This window comes from Dermacentor variabilis, chromosome 8, assembly GCF_050947875.1.
Source record: "Dermacentor variabilis isolate Ectoservices chromosome 8, ASM5094787v1, whole genome shotgun sequence".
NCBI lineage: Eukaryota > Metazoa > Arthropoda > Arachnida > Ixodida > Ixodidae > Dermacentor > Dermacentor variabilis.
This window is the reverse complement of record NC_134575.1, coordinates 47,594,573-47,618,781: the sequence shown is the minus strand read 5'-3', so window position 1 is coordinate 47,618,781 and position 24,209 is coordinate 47,594,573.

Genomic DNA, 24,209 nt, shown 5'->3' with positions numbered 1-24,209 from the left:
TACGTTCTTGACAAAAGAGAGGTCTGGGGTAGTATCCCGGCAAGCGGAGTTACCTCTCCTAGTGGGGAAATGCTTATCGGTGATAAGGGTCAAGTCCACTTCCATCGCAGTCTGCCACAGTTCGCGTCCCTTGGGCGTGTCATGGGTGTACCCCCACACCCTATGTGGCTCGTTGAAATCCCCGACGACTACAAGGGGGTGCCCACCGGCCAGGCTGACGGCTCTCTTGGAGTTCGCCCTCGCCCTGCGGTAGCTTGGGCTGCAGTATACGTTGAGGATAAAGAGGCTGTTTCTTCTGAGGCCCTTTCTGGGTGGGTTCATGAGGATTTCAGTCATGACGTACTCGATGCCATCACCAACTGCGCCGAGGTCGCGAGAGAGGCAATTGTACCTTTTGTTGACGAGGGTAGCAACTCGCCTACCTCCTGAATGTGAGGATGCTACCAGATAACCTGCGAGTTTGATAGGAGTACTAGTTGCAACTTCCTGAATAGCGATGATTTGGGGCTTAACCGTGAGAGCTCTTAAATATTGCTGCAGAAGCGGCTTCTTATTGGGAAACCCTCCGCAGTTCCATTGCCAGATACTGAAGTTCTCGTCCGCACTATCCATGGCTAGGCTGAGAGGAGGCTTGAACGGCCCTGAGAATCGCGCCCTCCGTCGGTGGTGCCAGTACATGACGTCGTGCTGCGACATGCGAAGGAGCGGGGCTGGGTTCTCTCCTGGCATCGACCTCCTCTAATTTGCTTATTCGTTCACTGAGTGCACCTAAGCCCATTTTTGGGTGCGCTATAGCTTCCTCGACCTTTGCTAAGCTAGCCTGCATGCTGGCGAAGGCATTCTTGAGTTCTGAGAGCAATTTTTTTTTCTCGTCTTCCTCTCTGTTCTCTACCGTTCGACGCTTGGGCGCGCGAGCCGCGTGGTATGTCTCGGACGTATCCATGGCCTTCCAAGGTGAATTTACACATGATACGCACAAGTACTCTAATTAAATAGCTACGCAATTGATACGAATAAAGTATGTATACAGTGGTTTAAGAGCGACAACTATAGTCTTCTGACAGTAGCACTGGGAACTTTAGTATATTGCCTTGTGGTGTTACAAATATTGCGGAAAAAAATTAAAACAGGAATTCCCATCTTAGCACAAAAAACAATATAGCAAATCTGTGCACTGCATCTATTCGCGAACCTGGAGTAGACATACTTGATATAAGTGCTTTGAATTTGCGTGAAACTGCTACGAGGCTTACGAGGGTTAAGTGGAAGCCATACGTGAGTGGTACATTTGGGAGCAGTGTACTGTACATTAATCATGTTCAAGTCCGATTCCTCAATAACTGTGACATGCATATATATATATATATATATATATATATATATATATATATATATATATATATATATATAGTTGCTAAGTCACAGACCTTAAACCGCCGTAGTTGCTTAGTGGCTAAGGTGTAGGCTGTCGAGCACGAGGTCGTCGGCCAGGGCGGCCGCATTTCGTTGGAGGCGAAATGCAAAAACACCCGTGTACTTAGGTATAGGTGCACGTTAAAGATCCCATGTGGTCGAAATTCCCAGATTCCTCCGCTGCGGCGTGCCTCATAATCAGGATGTGGTTTCGGCACGTAAAACCCCCTAATTTGTTACATAGCTTAAGATTTGAGGTTTTATTTTAGTGTATCTTTAATGTTCGTATGTTGTGAGGCTTTTGTAAAATCATGGCACAATAAGCATCTCGGGCCGAGTTCCGAAAGCTTTTTCTTCCAAAGTGCCGTTTTTCAGCATTCGCTTATTGCCTTTGCTAGTAGTAAGTAGGATGTATCGCGATTTGCTGGCGCGGGCACTTTCACCTGGGATAATATTTTTGATAACGCAGTCCCTGCTATCTTAGTCGACACAATTTTACTTCCAATGATAATGAAAGATAAAATAAGTTGTGGCCATCTATGCGCAAGAATATCTATCTGATCATGAAACACGCCATAGTCTGGCACACTCCGGGGTTTGCTTTGACCATCTCGGTGCTTTTCTTTAACGCGCACCTAATCATGAGTACATGAGTGACTTGCATTTTCCTCTGATTGAAAAGTCGCCCCGACGGCCGAATTTGAATCTGGTACATCAACAGTACCGCAACGCCATAGCCGCTGGATTAATGCGGCATGTAATATAAAATACTATATCGCTCATCAAACATGACGAATGGATGTCAGGCAAAGCCATCTCTCTGTTTCCACGCACGCGCATACGGAATGACCGTGATGAAAAATCATAAATGTAAACGCGGGAAAGAATTATCCTAACGAAATATGTAGACATTCTATAGACTGCATCAATGCCTTTTTTATGAGCTTAGTTCGGTGTACAGAAAGCAACCTACACCAGCTTTCTGCAGTCAGATCCGCTGGAGCGGAAGGGGGTGACCACAATCGTTGAGCTTGGCGTCCTGTATTTGTAGCCCCGAATGCTAAGTTTTGTTTTCATTTTTTAATTGACGCGATTAAGCAAGAAGGCGCCGACGCCGGGACTGTTAGTCGTACTTTCTACCTCAGGTGAGCAAAACAAAAACAGAGCACAGACACGCCGGGGCACGACAGTCGACGCCAGCAACGTCGACAAAGAAAAAAACGCTGCGTGTGCGTCTACACGTGAAGAGAACACGCAAGCGCACCTGTCCCGAGTGGTCGCATCCACCGGCCTCTCCCCGGTACCATCGGCAGTATCATCGGCATGAACGCGATAACGCTTGTGTAGCGTGCGATATGTGTACGTTGAGAATCCCGAGAGATCAAAATTATTTCGGTGTCCTCCACTACGGCGTCCCTCCTAATCAGCTCATATTGCTTTGATGCTTAACACATCAGCATTGAGTTTCTGACGTGATTAATCTTTAATATTGTTTTTATTCCTTCCTTCATTAATTAATTAATTCATTCGTTCATTCAATGCACAGAGGGTTTAAAGACCTATAGAAATAGGGTTAAACCGGAGCCCTTACGTGGCCACGAGAAACGCCACGCAGGATGCTTCCGATTAATTTTGGCCACCTGAATAGTTCTAACCCGGAGATTAAACATAAGCACGCGATCGCCTTTTTATTCGCTTCCGCAAGAAAGCCGTCTACACGGTAGGCAATCGAACTTTGACCTTCTGCTCACCCGCAAAACGTCGTAGCCATTCACGTAGCTACCGCGGGGGCTGGCGAATATTCGCAAATACTACGATCGGTGTTAACCCGTACAAAAATGACTGTTGATTAACGATTGATATATTGTTGGGGAATTGTGGAAACAACGGACTTCAACAAATTTTAAAGAGCAATTGAGTTCACTCAACCCTTGCACAACAATATTACCGTTGAGTGTTCTCAATAAACAATTTATTGAGTAATTTGTGTTGATTTTTCTAGTTGTTTTTTTGTTGTGTAGCAGTTGAGTCCAGTAGACAATAATTAGGACTCGCATATGAAAACATTCCAAAAATTTATTGCCAAGCGTTCCAACCTCATTCCTGTCACTTTACGGCAGGTAGGTTCTTCTTTCGTCTCGCTTTCATTAAAAGAAAGTAATGTGTGACCGATGGGGTGGAATCGAACGTCGGCCATCGAGCCCGGTACTCTAACCAACAGGCCACGAGCTCGCGCATACTCATCTCATTCGAAAGCCAGTAAGCTCTGAAATGCTTGGTGCGTGCGCCGCGTGCCACTTCCTCGTGCTGTCGCTACAGCTGGCGCTTTGAAGCGCCTATCTCCGGGACCACCGCACTTTCGTAGCCGTTTGGCTACGTAAAAAGTGCAACGTTAGACTAGATTCATGACCGCCCAAGTTCATAACCATTTATTTCTTCGCCGGTGTACAAATTCCATTGTCGTTTTAACATACACTAGATGACATAGCCATTGGTACTTTCCAAAATTAGCACGTTTTGGGGGAGCAGAAGAATGCGCAATCCACTTGCAAACACGGTGACTACGCGCATGTGGAGTTCCCCCAAAAGTAGACACGGCGGCAGCGCGGCCGGCGATAAGACAGGCGCCGACACGCGACGACGCTACCTTCGAGCATCGGACGCGCTGTGGCAACCGTAGTATGCAATCGCGCACAAGCTACAAACATGCGCGCCTGCAGGCCTCGTATGTTCAGTGAAATAGAAGAACACCAAAGGAAAATGAAAGAAATACAGGCAACGGACTCTTATGCCTTACTTGTCACCTCGTCATCTGCATAGGCACTACAAACTATTGTGGAAACATTACTTTTGTAAAAGTTGCAAAATTAGTAGTAATTTATATTTGTAGGTGGCACTACAAACGTCAAGGTAGCGTTCTGGAGTGTGTGCACGTCTGCGCGCACGAGGTTGCAACTGTTGTAGCTTCGTTTTGCGCACACTTTTGCAACAGTACACATGGTTACCGCTAGTTTTGTAGTCGCATTTTTGGTCGTAGTATTTGTTGTTTACGCTGCAAAATAGGTTGTTCTTAAATATTTGTGAAGGTTAGTGGATGAAAACTTATTGCTAAATAATTAGTCGTTTTTCAGTGCCTTTATTTTGTGTTTGAAAGGTTTTTATAACTCAATACGATAGTGAAGCTGTGAACGGCTTTCGGACTCAGTTACTTGGTCAATTGTGCGGCGCTTCACGCCTCGTGCTTTTTGATGAAAGTGTTTTTTTTTTTCTTTTCGGACATCATGACGCACATTTTAGTGAAATGCTTGAACGACGATAAGTGGGACGTTTATCCGTTGAAGTCGTTGGCTCACCCAGCTACTAGTCTTCGACTGATGTGCGAGCCTGTTTGTTTGGATGAGTTGCGCGGCCAGAGCTCATGATGCCTGTTGGAGAGAAGGCAGCCCGAAACAGTCGCAGCCGAATTTCTGCAGAAAGGTAAGTAATCTCGTTTTCATGAGCACGTAGCCTTTTTTGTATTTTGACATTGACAAGCGCGAGATGTTAAGCACACCGTTCACTTTCTTCAAGCAAACCGCATGTCCCGGAGCAAAAGCGCGCGATACTAACTCTCGCTGCCGCTGTCACTTCGTTTGAAACAATAGTAGGCGTAGAGGCACCGGTGCCCCACGTGCGTAAAATTGCATTGCTTGATTTGTTCCTGTCTAATAACGTTTTCTTAATTTTTATGAGAGAACTCAATTGGAACATACGGATCGGCTTCTCAGCGCAGTGATTTTGTACAGTGGCCCGTCATCTTTCATAGGGGCTCACGTGGGCCGTCTAAGCGCTTGTTATCGCGTTTCGATACGTGAGACGCGCGCTGCCTTTCAATGTATTTAGGCAGGCACTACGAGCTTAGGAGAACCGCGATAAATAATTGTGTAGCAGGTTTGCAGCTGCGCTACGCCTGTACCACACTCGTACCGGAAGGCAGTGTTGCACTTCACGCCTACGCATTTCGTAACTATGGCGGCCGCCGTGGCAATTTGGGGCTCGAGGTCGTGGATACGATCCCTGCAGTGGCCGCATTCCGAAGGAGCGGAATGCAAAACCGCTCGTGCATTGAATGCAAGTAAAAATTTCCAGGAAGTCAAAATTAATACGGAGTCCCCAACTACGACCTGCCTCGTAAACACATCGTTGGTTTGGCACGTAGGACATCAGAAGTATTTTTTTTTTAAATCCGTAGTGGCTCATCGTATACCATACGGTTAGTGTGATCACCTTTTGTGCCGTAGCGGTTAAGCGCGCCTCGATTTAGGTTGCGGCTATTGATGCGGCGCACCGCCAAATATATTTCGCCTCTGGGATTTGCTGAGAACAGCCAACCGATTAGTCACAGCTTCCGCACGGTGACTACACGGTTACAAAGCGCGAATGAACAGAGGTGTGGTGACGACGTCGGCAAAGAACAGCCGCCGACGGGCTCGCCTTATCGCCTATCACCGCCAAAACTACCGCAGTACGCATCTTTATCTAGCGCGGCGGGTTGCCGTTGAAGGCTTACTGTACAATTTTAATAGGCGATAACGGAAACATGCCACCGTTCTATGCTGCCTCTGAGTTGGACCGATCCGTTTGTGCGTTGCTTGCAGAAGCGAAAGGAGCGCCAATCGACGCATTGTCGCCTCGAGCTAAGCGTCGCACTCGAGCAGTGTTTGCGCGGCGAAGAATGACGCGTGCATGAAGCTAGCTCACTGCGCAGACGCTATTTCGCCAAAGCGAAAGGGCGTGTACGCGACGTTCTGAACACAAATCGCTTGGGATGATCGGAGCCCCGCCGGAGCGCCTAGCTTCAAAGAAGCGGTACATGTTCTCATTCGTACAGGCACGCTCACGCTCACATCGCTCTCGGCGTGTCTTTAGGTCATTCTTTCTGCTGGACTTCTACCCAAAGATTCAATATTTGCTTGGTATCGGCTATGCACTGTCGCGTGGTCTTTGGTTCTGCGAGAGCCGGGAATATTTTTCTCCGCTGTGAAAGATCGATGTGCGTGTTTTAGCTAACATTTACCGTAGCAGCCAATTTCTTTCTTTTCTCGACGGCACTCGTAAAGAATCGCAAATTTTTACTTACCAGTATAGTGTGTACTTCTATTTCGTGCGCAGTTATGTGCAATGTGTGGCAGATTCTTAATCGGCATAATCTCATTTTCTGTCCGCATTCACTTCTCACAGGTTACACATGCAGCAAATTCCCAGATGCCGAAGGCTTCTACGTCAAGAGCACCTTGGCGTCGCGCAAGAGACACCCATTGATATGTGGCTGATTCACTAGGAAGCTCCCATCTCTGTTGCGACTCTCCATCAAGTGGCATTTTCAACTATTTTTTGTGCTCCTCTGTGGTGTACTAGCTGCCGCATGGATGCTGTGAAGGCTTACTTTCGATTTGCTCTGGCGTTTCATAGTAAAGGATGGGCTTCCTTTTGAGGGGAGGCATTTAGTTTTGTTTGTGAGAATGTTTACCAGCCTAACCAAGTGATACGTGCGTACTGTAAATAAACAGCAGCACGAACAGAGGCGGACGACGAAATAGGTAGGAGCGCACATGAGCGTAAGCTCAACTAAAGGTCTACTTTTGATGACAGAGGTATTAAAGGCATTGTTCAACTTGACAAAGGTAAAAAGCCGTGCATGCGGGGCAGAAACAGCAACGTGCGACAAGAAAAAAAATATGAAAAAGCCATGTCATGTAGAATAAACATGCGTAAAAAGCGAGAACTATCTTTCGCTTTTTCGAAAGATTTGTCCGATAAGTGATACTACCCAACGAGAAATACTCTTTTGAGAACTGCAACCTTTTCCCACTAAGGGCAATAGATAACTTGTTTATGCATTTGTTTCGTTTGTGATCAATAAATATTGCTTCTGGAAGTCCTCTGGTGTTGCGGTATAGAGCAGAAAGAACTATTGTTTCATCACAGAGACCAGAACACAAGATGACTTATGGAAGCATTATTTATTGATCACGAAGAAAAATTCTTAAGCAGGATTTCTGTGACCCTTAGTGGGACAGAGTTGCTGCAGTACTTCTCGTTAATATCACTTACACGGCAAATATTTCAGTTTTCATGTTCCTATTAGTGTTTGACCCACATGTTTATTCTACAGGACGTATTTCAGTCCTTTATTGTTGTGCCGGGCTGTTTCTGCTGCGCATCCATGGCTTTTTCTTTGTGAAGTTGGCCAGTGTGTTTAAAATCTTTGTCTTCACGAATAAACTTCCAGTTGAATCAGCGTTCATGTGTGTTCCTACCTTAATTCATCCTTCTCGTATCTTTTTGGGTGGTTGTCAAATATAAATGTACACCGAATTGGCGAAGTGTCCATAGAACTTATACATGAAGTTATTTGCGCTATTTATTTCAGGAAGAACGCTATTGGGCCTTATCTTCTCTTTGTTTTTAACACTGATGTACATTTTCTAGCTCAACTTGAGGAAGCCAATAGAGTGATGGTAACTTTCTTTGTGTGTAAGATTTATGAATTTCAGTCATTTAAGGCATGACATTTCACATGCCTGTTTGTAGGCATGCAAGCATTCGTAGTTTTTAAAGATACTAATCTCTAGTTTTCGGTTCTAATGATGCTGCTTTGTACTGTGCTGTATTCTCCAGGCGCAGGAACCTTGTTTATGCGTTAAGTGCATGTGTTCTTTTTGTATATATTGTAGAAAAAATTGTCGTGAGCTTAAATATGCATGTATATCACTTGTAATTTTTTTTTCAACATGGACGCTGTATCTCCCTTCGTCTTTGTTACTGCTTTGTCCCAATTTTCATGCAACTTTTATGTATTTTATGCAATAAAATTCTGGTAGCATATTAATAACATTTTACTTGCGCAATTGAGGTCATTGGTGTTTCGTATACGCCTTTATTTGCGTTTTTGACTGTCTCACCAATCTGGCTGTCCAGTCATTGGAACCTTTTCTCATCCTTTATGACTATTTCTGGGGTACTTGATACTGTAAGTGCAGGTGACCATTAATTTGGCTGTTTGGGATTGTGTTAGCCGTGTGTTACCAATTTTCTGTGCTAAATAATTTTTTCTCTTATCGTTGAAGGTATTAGCCTTGGCTTATCTCTTTATTGACTGAGGTACCGCTTAGTTACTCGGTATATGCAAAAAGGCCCAAAAAGTGCTCTAATTAGCTTTGTGCAAGTCCAGAAAAATTACCTGAAAATGAGCTAACTAAATTGAGGAAATGCCACCAACAAACTCTTCTGTACCCCAAATTGACATAATCAAATAGTTTACTGTTCTTGACTTGTGCCAGGGATATAAGCTGCATTCATTACACAAAAGTTTTACAAGTTTATTTTTGAAAGCAAACCTCGCTCCTCAGAAATATATCATTCAGGTGTTCACCATGCCCGACAACTTTCTAAATGATGTCTCGTCAATTATTAGCTAAATTGAGTGATGTTATTTTATAGAATAATTGGGCAACATGAAAATATATACATCTCCAAGACAAAAAGCTCAGGCAAATCCACTTTGGTACTTCATGAAACTTTAATCGCGGGGAAAGACGTGTGCTAAAGCTTGTATATATTTACGTGAAGTCATTTGTTTCAAGTCGGTTATTTTGCCTTCTCACAGTCAGCCGTAGCTCTTCCTGTGATGTGTTAGTGTGCTAAACATTTTAATGTCACATATTCAGATGTCTTGTGTATGCATGCGCAAGCAGCTTCAAGTGTTCATGTGTTCAAAGTAGGTTGTTACAAGGGTATGCTTAAGCCCTGCCTTTTGAGTCGCTTTGTCCTCTAGTCATAAACTTAAGTCGAAAGCGAAGACCACAATGATCGTTTTGATTGAATTCATATGTATAGGTTTTTCAGATGTATTTTCACTGCTAGAGTGCTGTAGGTACTAGCCTATGTCTCCAGGTTCGATGTAGTGGTGCCTTATGTACTGTAATAATGTTTCATGTGCACTCATCTCTAGTATAAATAAAGGTACTTCAAATTGATCAGTCTCTCCTTTGCTTTTGTTTGTGTTTGGGAAAGTTATGAGCAGGCATCGGGGCGTGCAATTGTGAACAGCAAAGTAATCTCAATATATGAATAAAAATCCACTAGCCCAACGAAACGTCAATAATATTTCAATGACGACTTCGGAAATCTCAATGCCATCTCAACTGGGCCACAACATACTTTTCAGTGCTGTGGCAATAATACCTCAACATGTCAACAGAACTACCACAACGTCAGTTCAACGCAAAATCAATTGTAACCCAACAACCATTCAACAGAACGAACACAAAAGGCCGTCTAAGCGCAATGGACTTTCAATGGTAACTCAACCATTATTCAACATTGAGGTACCCAATGATGTTTCAATTAAATTTCAGTGGCCAATATTCAAGAGCCCTCAACACTCAACCCAACAATCCTCCAACAAACTCTCAATCATTCCTCAATAAAAAATTCAACATTGCTCAACAGTATTTCAATGCCTTCTCAAAATTTTTTGTTCGGGAAAGTCACGTGGGCCTCCGGAATGCAAGAAAAAGAAAGAAGCGTCGAGTGCAGCATCCCCTAGCGACATGAGTGGGAGGAAGAAAGAAAAACCTGACAGCAGAATGAAGCCAGCAGTCCCTCAGGCACACACAACTGCAGACATTGCCCTGGGCCATGCACAACGCAACCTTAAGTGTATTATATGTTATACATCACTGGATATCTTGCATTTCTTACAACTTACATATTGTTCCTTAACTCGAAGTCAAGACCTAGTAATACCGTCATAGAGTTGGCGATGGTAACTATTAGTATGAGAGAAGCTTCGAAGAAAAAAATATTTAACGTGAATAGCAAGCAGAAAAAGTAAATCAAGACGCAGGTTTGCCAAGCGAGGTGCCATATAGAGAGCGGAGATAAGTAAATGCACGGAACAGCGCCTAAAGAGATCACTTTTCATTTTCTACGCCTGTGTGATCTGAATTTATAACGATTATACTCAACGCAATTTCTTTTCGCTGGCGCTGGTTTTTGAGACATTCGCATTGAATCATTTTTTGAGATATCCTCCGAGCACTAAAAGTGGGGCAAATGTCACCGCGGGCGTTAAAGCAATTTAACGTTCCTTTATGCTTCGCATTCACCATTTAGCTTTCTTTATTGGAATTCCAGGTCCTCCTCTAGATTCCCCAAGACAACGGATCTTTTTCGCGTAAGGATTAAAGAAGAAGACGTTAGAAAGGTAGCAAAAAATACCGAGCAATAATATACACGCTCACATCACCACGGAATACGGGGCAGCGGCTAAGCCAGTACGTGCACAAAATTCACTAATCTGGCCTTAGCACTTGTGCTGACAAATGGCAGTGTCTGCAGATAATATTGACAATTGCCAGCATACTGAAATTGCAGAGAAGAGTACTGAGATCTGTTGTAGCGGCGGGTGCCGCCCAAGTACACAAACTGCTAGCAACCAAACAATCCCCGGTTTATTGCCACATACAGTCATATATATACACATAGCGACACTGGTGCCTCTGGCGGCAGGTGATCCACAAACCGGAACCGAAACCACATATACAACAAGATCTAGTAACTGTGGCGCTGGTTCACTCCAGCCATGAGTATTTTAGAGCGCAGTTCTCAGGGTGCCCGTTCCTGGGTTCAGCGTCGGCACCCCTCGTCCTATCCGCGCGAGCGTGCTCGTACCACCGCCTGCGCGTTCGCTGTCATCTCAAATTTCGCATTAGGGAATATCGTTTTCGTCCGACACTTTTTTTATTTGTTGCATTCACCGGCGTTTTAAATTGATGGTCTCCTCCATTGTACCTCTATATGTTGAGAACCGGTGCTTTCGAGACACTTCAATTTTCGTCAGAAAAATGAATTCTCAGTACCACTTTTTCAATGTTGTGGGGAAAATTTTTGTGTGCCTAATCGTTCATTTATCGCGTTAGACAGCGTCTATGCATGTCGTATGATACAAGTAAGAGTTCGATGCCAACGATCGATCGATTGGTTCGTTGAGATTCACCTCCACCGTCGGCGTCCGAGACGCACCGTCAGAGACGGTCTGCACTGGTGGCTCAATGGCTGACTTAGGTTCGAAGGACAAAGCGGCTGCAGTAACGAACGAACAACAACTTGTATTTACAGATAAAAATTACAAAGTTCGGTTACAAGATTGCCTAGTTTCAACAGTACATCGGTTACAAATAGTAACACTGGTTTGGACCACATAGGGCGACCCTAATTCGGCAGAGTCGATGGTGCTCAGCACCGAAGCCACGTCCAGAACTCCCGATCGGAGCGCTGTGGCCGCGTTTTCTAGACGCAACGCTCCGCCCACAATCTTTGCTGGCGAATTACTGCCGGGTTGCATCTCAACTGTACAATCCGTTCAAAAATCACTGAGTTCAGCAGAACTTGCGTGCGTGATTGGCCACTCGAACAACCATCAATCTAAGAACATCTTTTTTTTAGTACAGTTGACAGTGTAGCATCCTCACCCAAAATACACAATATACAACAACAAAGGGGTGGGGATCACGCCAGCTGTACACATCGCAAGTTCCGAGCAACGGCTCACGAGCACAGGCGGCGCAAGAAGCACTGACCAACAAAATACATTCACAACCCAAAAGCCTGGGAACGTCGGGACCATGTTTTCAGTGCTCGAACACGTGCGCGACGCGAGCGGATTCCAAGAAACCGAAGGCCATGCGGCGCCATAAACAAGCAATTGTTTGCAAGCCAAACTGTCACAGAGGAGCATGGGATAATTGTCCACCCGCCAAGGTCGGCCTCGTGTCCGGGCCGTAAGCCGAAGAAGACGTTCCCACGGCGCCTCGGAACCGAGACAAAACCGCAGGCTTTTTTGCGGCTCAAACAATCCCAACGCCGGTCAGCGCGCGGTGCAAAGCCCTAAAAAGTAATGAGGCTGGCGCGCCTGCTTGAGTCCGCGCGATCTCCGTTGCCCGCGGCCAGACCCGAACCAAGCATTCTTCAACGGCACCCATCAGAGCACCGCGGAAGTCAGACGCGCCCGCCCGTTACCGCGTTTGACGCCCATTCGGGGATACCCCAGCTGTGAAGGAGTTCACACCCGCCAGCCGGCCGCGCGCAAGGAAAACGCCTGCGGGGATTCCCAGGAAGCGCAATGCGACGGGGGTCCGAAGCTGCCCTTTTACTCTGATGCGCGACCGCTGCTGTGGCGCTGGCGGTCCTCTCCGCTCCCCGAACTGTGCGGCAGCCATGGGTGCCGCCAGCGTGGTTACTCTGCTTGCTTGCAAGGCCCCGCTCTGTGTCAGCCGTTGACAGCCATTACTCAAGTGTGCAGAAATCTCGCCGGGACGCATGCCCCCTGCCCAGATGGCCCGTGCCGTCCTTTTGGGTTTGTTTTGCCGCCGCCCGTAGCGGGGCTTACAATACATAAGCTTAGAACCGGTGCTTTCGAGATGCCTAATTTTTCGTCGCAAAAATGAGATCTCAGTACCACTTTTTCAATGTTGTAGGTAAATTTTTGCGTGACTAATTTTTCATTTATCGCTTTAGACGGTGTTATGCAAGCATGGGGATACATATGCGCAGAACCGGCGTTTTCCAGACACTTAATTTTTTGTAGCAAAAATGAATTCTCGGCACCATTTTTACAATCTTGTGGGGAAATGTTTGTGTGCCTAATCGTTTATTTATCGCGTTAGACGGCGTCTATGCATGCCGTATGATACATATGCTAAGAACCGGGGCCTTCGAGATACTTAATTTTTCGTCGCAAACATGAATTCTCAGTACCACATTTTCAATGTTGTAGGGAAAATGTTTGTGTGCCTAGTTGTTCATTTATCGCGTTAGACGGCGTCTATGCAAGCATGGGGATATATATGCTGAAAACCGGCATTTTCGACATAATTAATTTTTCGTCGCAAAAATGAATTCTCGGCACCATTTTTGCAATCTTGTGGGGAAATGTTGGTGTGCCTAATCGTTTATTTATCGCGTTAGACGGCGTCTATGCATCCCAGAGGATATATGTGCTGAGTACCGGCGCTTTCGAGACACCTAAATTCTTGTCGCAAAAATAAATTATCGGTGCCACTTTTTCAATGTGTTGGGGAAAATTTTTGTGTGCCTAATCGTTCATTTTTCGCGTTCGGCGGCGTCTATGCATGCCTGGCAATATATGTGCTGAGTACCGTCGCTTTCGAGACACTCCAATTTTCGTCGCAAAAATGAATTCTCAGTGCCACTTTTTCAATGTTGTAGGGCAAATTTTTGCGTGCCTAATCGTTCATTTTTCGCATTCAACGGCGTCTATGCATGCCTGGCAATATGTGGGCTGAGTACCGACGCTTTCGAGACACTCCAATTTTCGTCGCAAAAATGAATTCTCAGTGCCCCTTTTTCAATGTTCCGGGGAAAATTTTTGCGTGCCTAATCGTACATTTTTCGCATTCGGCGGCGTCTATGCATGCCTGGCAATATATGTGCTGAGTACCGACGCTTTCGTGACACTTCAATTTTTGTAGCAAAAATGAATTCTCAGTGCCAATTTTTCAATGTTGTGGGAAAAATTGTTGCGCGCCTAATCGTTCATTTTTCGCTTTCGGCGGCGTCTATGCATGCCTGGCAATATAGGTGCTGAGTACTGACGTTTTCGAGACAGTTCAATTTTTGTGGCAAAAATTAATTCTCAGTGCCACTTTTTCAAAGTGTTGGGGAAAATTTTTGTGTGCCTAATCGTTCATTTTTAGCGTTCGGCGGCGTCTATGCATGCCTGAGAATATATGCGCTGAGTACCGGCGCTTTCGAGACACCTAAATTTTTGTCGCAAAAATAAATTATTGGTGCCACTTTTTCAATGTGTTGGGGAAAATTTTTGTTTGCCTAATCGTTCATTTTTCGCGTTCGGCAGCGTCTATGCATGCCTGGCAATATATGTGCTGAGTACCGGCTCTTTCGAGACACCTAAATTGTTGTCGCAAAAATAAATTATCGGTGCCACTTTTTCAGTGTGTTGGGGAAAATTTTTGTGTGCCTAATCGTTCATTTCTCGCGTTCGGCGGCGTCTATGCATGCCTGGCAATATATGTCCTGAGTACCGACGCTTTCGAGACACTTCAATTTTTGTAGCAAAAATGAATTCTCAGTGCCACTTTTTCAATGTTGTGGGGAAAATTTTTGTGCGCCTAATCGTTCATTTTTCGCGTTCGGCAGCGTCTATGCATGCCTGGCAATATATGTGCTGAGTACCGGCTCTTTCGAGACACCTAAATTTTTGTCGCAAAAATAACTTATCGGTGCCACTTTTTCAATGTGTTGGGGAAAATTTTTGTGTGCCTAATCGTTCATTTTTCGCGTTCGGCGGCGTCTATGCATGCCTGGCAATATATGTGCTGAGTACCGTCGCTTTCGAGACACTCCAATTTTAGTCGCTAAAATGAATTCTCAGTGCCACTTTTTCAATGTTGTGGGGAAAATTTTTGCGTGCCTAATCGTTCATTTCTCGCGTTCGGCAGCGCCTATGCATGCCTAGCAATATGTGGGCTGAGTACCGACGCTTTCGAGACACTCCAACTTTCGTCGCAAAAATGAATTCTCAGTGCCCCTTTTTCAATGTTCCTGGGAAAATTTTTGCGTGCCTAATCGTACATTTTTCGCATTCGGCGGCGTCTATGCATGCCTGGCAATATATGTGCTGAGTACCGGCTCTTTGGAGACACTTCAGTTTTCGTCGCAGAAATGAATTCTCAGTGCCACTTTTTCAATGTTGTGGGAAAAATTTTTGTGCGCCTAATCGTTCATTTTTCGCATTTGGCGGTGTCTATGCATGCCTGGGAATATATGTGCTGAGTACCGACGCTTTCTTGACACTTCAATTTTTGTAGCAAGAATGAATTCTCAGTGCCACTTTTTCAATGTTGTGGGAAAAATTGTTGTGCGCCTAATCGTTCATTTTTCGCGTTTGGCGGTGTCTATGCATGCCTGGGAATATATGTGCTGAGTACCGACGCTTTCGAGACACTTCAATTTTTGTCGCAAAAATGAGTTGTCAGTGCCACTTTTTCAATGTTGTGTGAAAAATTTTTGTGTGCCTAATCGTTCATTTTTCGCGTTTGGCGGTGTCTATGCATGCCTGGGATTATATGTGCTGAGTACCGACGCTTTCGAGACACTTCACTTTTCGTCGCAAAAATGAATTCTCAGTTCCACTTTTTTAATGTTGTGGGAAAAATTTTTGTGTGCCTAATCGTTCATTTTTCGCGTTTGGCGGTGTCTATGCGTGCCTGGGAATATATGTGCTGAGTACCGACGCTTTCGAGACACTTCAATTTTCGTCGCGAAAATGAATTCTCAGTGCCACTTTTTCAATGTTGTGTGAAAAATTTTTGTGTGCCTAATCGTTCATTTTTCGCGTTGGCGGTGTCTATGCGTGCCTGGGAATATATTTGCTGAGCACGACGCTTTCGAGACACTTCAATTTTCGTCGCATAAATGAATTGTCAGTGCCACTTTTTCAATGTTGTGTGAAAAAGTTTTGTGTGCCTAATCGTTCATTTTTCGCATTTGGCAGTGTCTATGCATGCCTGGGAATATATGTGCTGAGTACCGACGCTTTCGAGACACTTAAATTTTCGTCGCAAAAATGAATTCTAAGTGCCACTTTTTCAATTTTTTGGGAAAAATTTTTGTGTGCCTAATCGTTCATTTTTCGCGTTCGGCGGCGTCTATGCATGCCTGGGATTATATGTGCTGAGTACGGACGCTTTCGAGACACTTCACTTTTCGTCGCAAAAATCAATTCTCAGTGCCACTTTTTCAATGTTGTGGGAAAAATTTTGGTGTGCCTAATAGTTCATTTTTCGCGTTCGGCGGCGTCTATGCATGCCTGGCAATATATGTGCTGAGTACCGACGCTTTCGGGACACTTCAATCTTCGTCGGAAAAATTAATTCTCAGTGCCACTTTTTCAATGTTGTGGGGAAAATTTTTGCGTGCCTAATAGTTCATTTTTCGCGTTCGCCGGCGTCTATGCATGCCTGGCAATATATGTGCTGAGTACCGACGCTTTCGGGACATTTCAATTTTTGTCGCAAAAATTAATTCTCAGTGCCACTTTTTCAATGTTGTGGGGAAAATTTTTGCGTGCCTAATAGTTCATTTTTCGCGTTCGCCGGCGTCTATGCATGCCTGGCAATATATGTGCTGAGTACCGACGCTTTCGGGACACTTCAATCTTCGTCGGAAAAATGAATTCTCAGTGCCACTTTTTCAATGTTGTGGGGAAAATTTTTGTTTGCCTACTCGTTCATTTTTCGCGTTCGGCGGCGTCTATGCATGCCTGGCAATATATGTGCTGAGTACCGACGCTTTCGGGACATTTCAATTTTTGTCGCAAAAATGAATTCTCAGTGCCAATTTTCAATGTTGTGGGGAAAATTTTTGTGTGCCTAATCGTTGAGTTTTCGCGTTTGGCGGCGTCTATGCATGCCTGGCGATATCTGTGCTGAGTACCGACGCTTTCGAGACACTTCAATTTTCGCCGCAAAAATGAATTCTCAGTGCCACTTTTTCAATGTTGTGGGGAAAATTTTTGTGTGCCTAATCGTTCATTTTTAGCGTTCGGCGGTGTCTATGCATGTCTGGGAATATATGTGCTGGGTACCGGCGCTTTCGAGACAATTCAATTTTCGTCGCAAAAATGTATTCTCAGTGCCACATTTCCAATGTTGTGGGGAAAATTTTTGTATGCCTAATCGTTCATTTTTCGCGTTAGGCGGCGTCTATGCATGCCTGGGAATGTATGTGTTGAGTTCCGCAGCTTTCGAGACACTTCTATTTTCGTCGCAAAAACGATTTCTCAAAATGTTGTGGGGAAAATTTTTTTTGCCTAATCGTTCATTTTTCGCGTTAGGCGGCGTCTATGCATGCGTGGGAATATATATGCAGAGTAACGGCGCTTTCGAGACACTTCAATTTTTGTTGCAAAAATGAATTCTCAGTGCCAATTTTTCAATGTTGTGGGAAAAATTTTTGTGTGCCTAATCGTTAATTTTTCGCGTTTGGCGGTGTCTATGCATGCCTGGGAATATATGTGCTGAGTACCGACGCTTTCGAGATACTTCATTTTTCGTCGCAAAAATGAATTCTCAGTGCCACTATTTCAATGTTGTGGGAAAAATTTTGGTGTGCCTAATCGTTCATTTTTCGCGTTTGGCGGTGTCTATGCATGCCTGTGAATATATGTGCTGAGTACCGACGCTTTCGAGACACTTCAATTTTCGTCGCAAGAATGAATTCTCAGTGCCATTTTTTCAATGTTGTGGGGAAAATTTTTGTGTGCCTAATCGCTCATTTTTCGCGTTCGGCGGCGTCTATGCATGCCTGGCAATATATGTGCTGAGTACCGACGCTTTCGGGACACTTCAATCTTCGTCGGAAAAATTAATTCTCAGTGCCACTTTTTCAATGTTGTGGGGAAAATTTTTGCGTGCCGAATATTTCATTTTTCGCATTTGGCAGTGTCTATGCATGCCTGGGAATATATGTGCTGAGTACCGACGCTTTCGAGACACTTAAATTTTCGTCGCAAAAATGAATTCTAAGTGCCACTTTTTCAATTTTTTGGGAAAAATTTTTGTGTGCCTAATCGTTCATTTTTCGCGTTCGGCGGCGTCTATGCATGCCTGGGAATATATGTGCTGAGTGCGGACGCTTTCGAGACACTTCACTTTTCGTCGCAAAAATGAATTCTCAGTGCCTCTTTTTCAATGTTGTGGGAAAAATTTTTGTGTGCCTAATCGTTGATTTTTCGCGTTTTGCGGTGTCTACGCATGACTGGGAATATATGTGCTGAGTACCGACGCTTTCGAGATACTTCATTTTTCGTCGCAAAAATGAATTCTCAATGCCACTTTGTCAATGTTGTGGGGAAAATTTTTGTGTTCCTAATCGTTCATTTTTCGCGTTCGGCGGTGTCTATGCATGCCTGAGAATATATGTGCTGGGTACCGGCGCTTTCGAGACAATTCAATTTTCGTCGCAAAAATGTATTCTCAGTGCCACATTTCCAATGTTGTGGGGAAAATTTTTGTATGCCTAATCGTTCATTTTTCGCGTTAGGCGGCGTCTATGCATGCCTGGGAATGTATGTGTTGAGTTCCGCAGCTTTCGAGACACTTCTATTTTCGTCGCAAAAACGATTTCTCAAAATGTTGTGGGGAAAATTTTTTTTGCCTAATCGTTCATTTTTCGCGTTAGGCGGCGTCTATGCATGCGTGGGAATATATATGCAGAGTAACGGCGCTTTCGAGACACTTCAATTTTTGTCGCAAAAATGAATTCTTAGTGCCAATTTTTCAATGTTGTGGGAAAAATTTTTGTGTGCCTAATCGTTAATTTTTCGCGTTTTGCGGTGTTTATGCATGCCTGGGAATATATGTGCTGAGTACCGACGCTTTCGAGATACTTCATTTTTCGTCGCAAAAATGAATTCTCAGTGCCACTATTTCAATGTTGTGGGAAAAATTTTGGTGTGCCTAATCGTTCATTTTTCGCGTTTGGCGGTGTCTATGCATGCCTGTGCATATATGTGCTGAGTACGGACGCTTTCGAGACACTTCAATTTTCGTCGCAAGAATGAATTCTCAGTGCCATTTTTTCAATGTTGTGGGGAAAATTTTTGTGTGCCTAATCGCTCATTTTTCGCGTTCGGCGGCGTCTATGCATGCCTGGCAATATATGTGCTCAGTACCGACGCTTTCGGGACACTTCAATCTTCGTCGGAAAAATTAATTCTCAGTGCCACTTTTTCAATGTTGTGGGGGAAATTTTTGCGTGCCTAATAGTTCATTTTTCGCGTTCGCCGGCGTCTATGCATGCCTGGCACTATATGTGCTGAGTACCGACGCTTTCGGGACACTTCAATCTTCGTCGGAAAAATGAATTCTCAGTGCCACTTTTTCAATGTTGTGGGGAAAATTTTTGTTTGCCTACTCGTTCATTTTTCGCGTTCGGCGGCGTCTATGCATGCCTGGCAATATATGTGCTGAGTACCGACGCTTTCGGGACACTTCAATTTTTGTCGCAAAAATGAATTCTCAGTGCCAATTTTTCAATTTTTTGGGAAAAATTTTTGTGTGCCTAATCGTTCATTTTTCGCGTTCGGCGGCGTCTATGCATGCCTGGGATTATATGTGCTGAGTACGGACGCTTTCGAGACACTTCACTTTTCGTCGCAAAAATCAATTCTCAGTGCCACTTTTTCAATGTTGTGGGAAAAATTTTGGTGTGCCTAATAGTTCATTTTTCGCGTTCGGCGGCGTCTATGCATGCCTGGCAATATATGTGCTGAGTACCGACGCTTTCGGGACACTTCAATCTTCGTCGGAAAAATTAATTCTCAGTGCCACTTTTTCAATGTTGTGGGGAAAATTTTTGCGTGCCTAATAGTTCATTTTTCGCGTTCGCCGGCGTCTATGCATGCCTGGCAATATATGTGCTGAGTACCGACGCTTTCGGGACATTTCAATTTTTGTCGCAAAAATTAATTCTCAGTGCCACTTTTTCAATGTTGTGGGGAAAATTTTTGCGTGCCTAATAGTTCATTTTTCGCGTTCGCCGGCGTCTATGCATGCCTGGCAATATATGTGCTGAGTACCGACGCTTTCGGGACACTTCAATCTTCGTCGGAAAAATGAATTCTCAGTGCCACTTTTTCAATGTTGTGGGGAAAATTTTTGTTTGCCTACTCGTTCATTTTTCGCGTTCGGCGGCGTCTATGCATGCCTGGCAATATATGTGCTGAGTACCGACGCTTTCGGGACATTTCAATTTTTGTCGCAAAAATGAATTCTCAGTGCCAATTTTCAATGTTGTGGGGAAAATTTTTGTGTGCCTAATCGTTGAGTTTTCGCGTTTGGCGGCGTCTATGCATGCCTGGCGATATCTGTGCTGAGTACCGACGCTTTCGAGACACTTCAATTTTCGCCGCAAAAATGAATTCTCAGTGCCACTTTTTCAATGTTGTGGGGAAAATTTTTGTGTGCCTAATCGTTCATTTTTAGCGTTCGGCGGTGTCTATGCATGTCTGGGAATATATGTGCTGGGTACCGGCGCTTTCGAGACAATTCAATTTTCGTCGCAAAAATGTATTCTCAGTGCCACATTTCCAATGTTGTGGGGAAAATTTTTGTATGCCTAATCGTTCATTTTTCGCGTTAGGCGGCGTCTATGCATGCCTGGGAATGTATGTGTTGAGTTCCGCAGCTTTCGAGACACTTCTATTTTCGTCGCAAAAACGATTTCTCAAAATGTTGTGGGGAAAATTTTTTTTGCCTAATCGTTCATTTTTCGCGTTAGGCGGCGTCTATGCATGCGTGGGAATATATATGCAGAGTAACGGCGCTTTCGAGACACTTCAATTTTTGTCGCAAAAATGAATTCTCAGTGCCAATTTTTCAATGTTGTGGGAAAAATTTTTGTGTGCCTAATCGTTAATTTTTCGCGTTTGGCGGTGTCTATGCATGCCTGGGAATATATGTGCTGAGTACCGACGCTTTCGAGATACTTCATTTTTCGTCGCAAAAATGAATTCTCAGTGCCACTATTTCAATGTTGTGGGAAAAATTTTGGTGTGCCTAATCGTTCATTTTTCGCGTTTGGCGGTGTCTATGCATGCCTGTGAATATATGTGCTGAGTACCGACGCTTTCGAGACACTTCAATTTTCGTCGCAAGAATGAATTCTCAGTGCCATTTTTTCAATGTTGTGGGGAAAATTTTTGTGTGCCTAATCGCTCATTTTTCGCGTTCGGCGGCGTCTATGCATGCCTGGCAATATATGTGCTGAGTACCGACGCTTTCGGGACACTTCAATCTTCGTCGGAAAAATTAATTCTCAGTGCCACTTTTTCAATGTTGTGGGGAAAATTTTTGCGTGCCGAATATTTCATTTTTCGCATTTGGCAGTGTCTATGCATGCCTGGGAATATATGTGCTGAGTACCGACGCTTTCGAGACACTTAAATTTTCGTCGCAAAAATGAATTCTAAGTGCCACTTTTTCAATTTTTTGGGAAAAATTTTTGTGTGCCTAATCGTTCATTTTTCGCGTTCGGCGGCGTCTATGCATGCCTGGGAATATATGTGCTGAGTGCGGACGCTTTCGAGACACTTCACTTTTCGTCGCAAAAATGAATTCTCAGTGCCTCTTTTTCAATGTTGTGGGAAAAATTTTTGTGTGCCTAATCGTTGATTTTTCGCGTTTTGCGGTGTCTACGCATGACTGGGAATATATGTGCTGAGTACCGACGCTTTCGAGATACTTCATTTTTCGTCGCAAAAATGAATTCTCAATGCCACTTTGTCAATGTTGTGGGGAAAATTTTTGTGTTCCTAATCGTTCATTTTTCGCGTTCGGCGGTGTCTATGCATGCCTGGGAATATATGTGCTGGGTACCGGCGCTTTCGAGACAATTCAATTTTCGTCGCAAAAATGTATTCTCAGTGCCACATTTCCAATGTTGTGGGGAAAATTTTTGTATGCCTAATCGTTCATTTTTCGCGTTAGGCGGCGTCTATGCATGCCTGGGAATGTATGTGTTGAGTTCCGCAGCTTTCGAGACACTTCTATTTTCGTCGCAAAAACGATTTCTCAAAATGTTGTGGGGAAAATTTTTTTTGCCTAATCGTTCATTTTTCGCGTTAGGCGGCGTCTATGCATGCGTGGGAATATATATGCAGAGTAACGACGCTTTCGAGACACTTCAATTTTTGTCGCAAAAATGAATTCTTAGTGCCAATTTTTCAATGTTGTGGGAAAAATTTTTGTGTGCCTAATCGTTAATTTTTCGCGTTTTGCGGTGTTTATGCATGCCTGGGAATATATGTGCTGAGTACCGACGCTTTCGAGATACTTCATTTTTCGTCGCAAAAATGAATTCTCAGTGCCACTATTTCAATGTTGTGGGAAAAATTTTGGTGTGCCTAATCGTTCATTTTTCGCGTTTGGCGGTGTCTATGCATGCCTGTGCATATATGTGCTGAGTACGGACGCTTTCGAGACACTTCAATTTTCGTCGCAAGAATGAATTCTCAGTGCCATTTTTTCAATGTTGTGGGGAAAATTTTTGTGTGCCTAATCGCTCATTTTTCGCGTTCGGCGGCGTCTATGCATGCCTGGCAATATATGTGCTCAGTACCGACGCTTTCGGGACACTTCAATCTTCGTCGGAAAAATTAATTCTCAGTGCCACTTTTTCAATGTTGTGGGGGAAATTTTTGCGTGCCTAATAGTTCATTTTTCGCGTTCGCCGGCGTCTATGCATGCCTGGCACTATATGTGCTGAGTACCGACGCTTTCGGGACACTTCAATCTTCGTCGGAAAAATGAATTCTCAGTGCCACTTTTTCAATGTTGTGGGGAAAATTTTTGTTTGCCTACTCGTTCATTTTTCGCGTTCGGCGGCGTCTATGCATGCCTGGCAATATATGTGCTGAGTACCGACGCTTTCGGGACACTTCAATTTTTGTCGCAAAAATGAATTCTCAGTGCCAATTTTCAATGTTGTGGGGAAAATTTTTGTGTGCCTAATCGTTGAGTTTTCGCGTTTGGCGGCGTCTATGCATGCCTGGCGATATCTGTGCTGAGTACCGACGCTTTCGAGACACTTCAATTTTCGCCGCAAAAATGAATTCTCAGTGCCACTTTTTCAATGTTGTGGGGAAAATTTTTGTGTGCCTAATCGTTCATTTTTCGCGTTCGGCGGTGTCTATGCATGCCTGGGAATATATGTGCTGGGTACCGGCGCTTTCGAGACAATTCAATTTTCGTCGCAAAAATGTATTCTCAGTGCCACATTTCCAATGTTGTGGGGAAACTTTTTGTATGCCTAATCGTTCATTTTTCGCGTTAGGCGGCGTCTATGCATGCCTGGGAATGTATGTGCTGAGTTCCGCAGCTTTCGAGACACTTCTATTTTCGTCGCAAAAACGAATTCTCAATTCCACTTTTCCAATGTTGTGGGGAAAATTTTTTTTTGCCTAATCGGTCATTTTTCGCGTTAGGCGGCGTCTATGCATGCCTGGCGATATCTGTGCTGAGTACCGACGCTTTCGAGACACTTCAATTTTCGCCGCAAAAATGAATTCTCAGTGCCACTTTTTCAATGTTGTGGGGAAAATTTTTGTGTGCCTAACCGTTCATTTTTCGCGTTCGGCGGTGTCTATGCATGCCTGGGAATATATGTGCTGGGTACCGGCGCTTTCGAGACAATTCAATTTTCGTCGCAAAAATGTATTCTCAGTGCCACATTTCCAATGTTGTGGGGAAACTTTTTGTATGCCTAATCGTTCATTTTTCGCGTTAGGCGGCGTCTATGCATGCCTGGGAATGTATGTGCTGAGTTCCGCAGCTTTCGAGACACTTCTATTTTCGTCGCAAAAACGAATTCTCAATTCCACTTTTCCAATGTTGTGGGGAAAATTTTTTTTTGCCTAATCGGTCATTTTTCGCGTTAGGCGGCGTCTATGCATGCGTGGGAATATATATGCAGAGTAACGGCGCTTTCGAGACACTTCTATTTTCGTCGCAAAAATGAATTCTCAGTGCCACTTTTCCAATGTTGTGGGGAAAATTTTTTTTTGCCTAATCGGTCATTTTTCGCGTTAGGCGGCGTCTATGCATGCGTGGGAATATATATGCAGAGTAACGGCGCTTTCGAGACACTTCAATTTTCGTCGCAAAAATGAATTCTCAGTGCCACTTTCCAATGTTGTGGGGAAAATTTTT